The sequence below is a fragment of the Gavialis gangeticus genome, unplaced genomic scaffold (assembly GCF_001723915.1).
Source record: "Gavialis gangeticus isolate Ggan-Ray unplaced genomic scaffold, GavGan_comp1, whole genome shotgun sequence".
Classification (NCBI taxonomy): Eukaryota; Metazoa; Chordata; order Crocodylia; family Gavialidae; genus Gavialis; species Gavialis gangeticus.
Window position 1 is genome coordinate 170251095 of NW_017729022.1, and position 4422 is coordinate 170255516.

General features: G+C 44.3%; 1 long non-coding RNA gene across 1 annotated transcript in view; it reads left to right on the forward strand.

Moving 5' to 3' along the window:
- LOC109297087 overlaps window positions 1-4029 on the forward strand; it is a 9789-nt gene extending 5760 nt beyond the window's left edge. The window contains exons 3-4 of the long non-coding RNA XR_002097200.1: window positions 1674-1679; window positions 3903-4029. This is a non-coding gene — a long non-coding RNA (uncharacterized LOC109297087). The remainder of the gene's footprint in view (window positions 1-1673; window positions 1680-3902) is intronic.
- The last annotated feature ends 393 nt before the right edge of the window (window positions 4030-4422 follow it).

A 4422-nucleotide genomic window follows, 5' to 3' on the forward strand; every position in this document is an offset into this window, starting at 1 on the left:
CCCCCCCACAACCCCCCTACACCCCCAAAACCCCACCCCCAAACCACCTTCATAAACCCCCCTCAAGCCCCTGCACAAGCCCCATACCCTGCCCACAAACCTACACCACCCACCTATGCCCCATCTTCTAGCTCCCCCTGGCTGCAGATCTAGGATGAGGTGGGCATGGTCAGTTTGCCCCAAGTGGCACAATTTGCCCCATACCAAAATGCATGTTCAGGCATGTGTGCTGAGGCACAAATCTCCGGCACAAATTTGTGCTTCTGCTATTTGAGCTGCTTCAAGCACATGTGCCTGCATGTGTGGTCGAGCTCAATGGGTGCATCTACAGAAGACATTGACTGTGGAGTAGACTAATTAGCTCCCCAGTAAATATTGTGCATCTACACCTGAGCCCCTATTAGACTGGAGTAAACTAATCAACTAATTATCCTGTTGCAGATTTTTTTACTCTGCAGCAATGCACATGTAGATGCTGCCCCTGGCTAACCCAACACTGCAGCACACTTATGCACCAGCCAGCCCCTCCATAGCACGTTGAACTAGGGAGGAGCAGCTGTGGGCTTGCAAACTGATCCCTGGGGCCCCCTGCCAACCAGAGCTGCCCCTTCTCAATGTGCTAGGGTCCCAGGCGCATGTTCAAACAGCACACCCAGGAGCAATAAACTCTGGAGCAATAAGTGCTGGATGTTATTGCTTTGCATTAATTGCATGTGTAGATGTGCCCAATGCACCAGCAATTAGTACATTAATCCACTGTGTCATCTGGCTTTCCACCATAGTCCTATCAAAATGACATAATCCCAAGTGAAAGCACTGTTGTTGTACCACTAACTTCACATGCCTTTGATTTACGCATGGAACTGTTATATTATAGATCCTAATAGCATGCAGCCACAAAATCAACTGCTCAAAAGGACAGGATATCTCAAGGGAACAGTTAATTTGTTATAGAACCTTTCAGCTAGGTTTTTGGTTCATATCCAAACTGCAAGCAGCAGCCTATCATCTCATGCCTTTTTGGTAGTCTCTCTGAAATTAGTTTGGTGGATTCAGTCCAGTTCCTAATGGGCAGGTGTTCTAGTCACCCAAATACCACCATCATTAACAGTTTGAGCAAAGAGACACATCAGTGAATAGGCCTTGGAGATTGGATTTCCCTCTGATATCTAGAGTCATTCTCAGGGAAGTATATTGTGAGAGCCAAGCTGGTTGTGTGGATGAATTAGGGTTGCTGACTTGGTATTAAATGGACAAAATCAGATTATACATTAATATTGTCCAATTACACGGCAGTTCTTGTTTACACTTCAGGTGAAGTTTGTATCCTGGCATTAACACAACATCTTATGAGTTGTCAGACCTTCTCTTATGAGAAATATCTTTTATTGCAAGTCATGGTTTATCTTTCAAATGCCACAAAGGCTAATACCTTTGTATTAGCTATTACGTTCGTCTCCACAAAGCTGAACCCAGCAATTTGAGGTCCTCCAGTATCACAGGAGACACTGCTCCCAGCATCCCCCTTCCCCATGAACTAGCTATCATTTAGGACTCTAGTGCCCTGGACTGACAGCTGGGGACAGCGGGGCAGCTGTAAGTGGGGAGAGGGTGAATGGAGGTAGGGTGATGGAAAGCAGAGGAAGGAGGGGGAAAAGAGGAGGAGGGATGAGGGGAAGGTGTGCAGGAAGGTGGATGGGGAGCTGCCAGATAGCTGTGGGGTCTGGCAGGGGTGATGGGTTCAATCTGTGCATGTGGTGGCAGTGTGAGGTTGATCAAAGCTGGCAGGGGCCTGATCTTGGCCAGCAAGGGCCCTATCCTGGAGTCTATACTGGCGCTAGAGAGCTGGAGAGCCACGCAGGCATGGAGCAGACTTGGTAGGCTCCTAGCCACACCTCTACCTCCCAGCCATCTAACACAGTGGTTCTCAACCCTTTTAGACTCAAGGTACCCCTTGTGAGACTCAAGGCACCGCTCAGAAAATGTTAGTTCTTAGTTTTCATTTCTTTTTTGACTATAGAAAAGTAATGGAGCAATTCTGATGTTGCAAAGAATTCAGAAAGACCGCAACAGATCATAATGATTTTGACATCCTGATTTCTATTTGAAATGTCTGGGTTTATCTTGTGAATCATGGTTGCACGCCTACCAGTGCTAACATTGCGTGGCACCCCACAGTACCTTTGGAAGAATCTCATGGTACCTCAGCACTTTGGTTGAGAATCACTGCTCTGGTGGCAAGTCTGAACTGTGCATGCTGGAGAGAGTATTAACCCTTATCACCCATGATAACTTTAAGACCCCCTAACATATGCTAATTGTAACATGTAGCTACACCCTAAAATCCATCTTTTTCTTAATCACCTTGCTCTTCTCTTAAGCTCGGTGGACTCAACCTCATGTCCAGCACCACACTTTTCCTTACTTTGCAGAAATTTATTACCTTTTTGAAGCAATCATCAATTTGCCCAGCCCAGCCCTGGAAAAATCCTTCCATCAGGGTCTCCATCTAAGCTTGGAACTGGGTTGAAGGCTGAATGAGAGGTTGTCCATTATAGTATCTATAAACATACTGTACCTCTGAAAGATGAGACTTGTTCCATGTAATGTGAGCTACAGATCTCCTGGGAAGGCAATCAAGAAACCAGTAATAGTCACTGCTGAGTTGGGGGGGGGGAAGGGGCTAATGATGACTTCATACACTTGTTATGGAACATTTTAAAATTAATTTGCTTATGGAGCCAGCAAAACTTGTTACCTAACCCTACATGTACATACCTCTATCTCACATATCAAGAGCATTGCTATTACTTTAGATTGCAGGAGCACCAAAAACTGTGTAGATAGAGGAAAATGTGTGTAGTTTGTGGTAAGAGTCTTCAAGTATTCCTTCGGGAAGATGGTATGATTTCTAGAAAGCTGGTAGAGAAGCAACTAAAAATATTGACACTGAAGAAAGGAATGCCTAGGTCACTGGACACAGTTTGGATAGGCTGTTTGTCATTTTTTTTAAATCTTAAATCATTTCATTTTTCTCCTAAAAGAAATCTGAGAGCGCAGATTTTCAACTACTTTGAAACCAGTGACTTAAATATTTTCTGCAGGGAATTGTAACAATGGCTTACAGTATGGCTACAAAATAGAAAAAGGAACAGGTGTTACAACTGTTTGCAGAGCAAGCACTGTTCATTTGGGATATTCTCTTCAGAGATCTTGGAAATCCTTACAGGACATTTGATAATATATTGCTTAATAATGGTTTCCTCTCTCCCAAACTCTCTCCAGTTACAGTGATTCATCATATTCTATAATGAAGTCATCTAACAATCAACAAACAGCAATTAAAAAAAAGCAACACTGTTTGTAGTTCTGGCCCAAACTTATGGAAGGAGCCAAAGAGATGAATAGTTAATACCTCCGTGTTTTATAACCACTCTTTTCTGGAGTGAAGGATATCTACAGGTGAAAAAAGAGATTGCTAGGGGAACTAAAAAAAGGGAAAGGCTATGAATAGCATGACATAGGAGAGGTTTCTTTAAGATGAAGTCTTATAATTTATTTCAGCAACCCCACAGTTACTCAAATCTAAAAAAAAAAAATCAATCCTTTAAATAAATTAATAATCAAATTATCAAAGGTTTTCTCGAGTCCAGCCCTACTTATCACACAACAGATAATACTATATTTGAATATAAGACAACCCTGATTATAAGATGACCCCTGCAATAATTAGATTGTATATATGGAACATCTATAATTTTGATATAATTGTTCAGGTATAGAAGCTAATTATTAGAGATCTGTCTTGAATTATTGGAGGTCTGTCAACCTATCGCTCCTACATCACAAAAAATAAATCCAGGGGGTCAGGTAGCTCCTTTGCCCTCTACCACCCTCCCTAGGGTTACCATACATCCAAGTTTTCCTGGACATGTCTTCTTTTTGGATCCTCTGATCTCTGTCCGGGCAGTTTGTTGACACATGAACAAATGTCTGGGATTTTGCGGGTAAAACTGCATTTCCCGGCTTGCCCTAATGGCATGCAGGTTTACCCAGGTTTTCTGTTTGTTTCAGGAAAACGTGGATTTTCCTCTTTAAAGAAGGAAACTGCAGGTTTCCCTTAGTAGGCTGGCATCCCTCCAGCCTGCAAGGAGCTGCTTGGGGTGATTGGAGGTAGGGGGTGCCACATGTATCTGCACATGCACACACACGTGGCTGGCACACAACTATGCAGAGTGGTGGTAGCAGCCCAACTAGCTGGATGCAGGTAAGTTTATGGGGAGGAGGGTGCCTAGGAGTTGCTGCCTGGGGTGGGGAGGGCAGGGCCATGCCCAAGCCACCTGACATGGTGTGGGAGCCCCAGCTCAAGGCAGGGAGTGCCACAGGCCTCCCCTTCTCCTCCCTCCAGCCTGCACCGGGGCC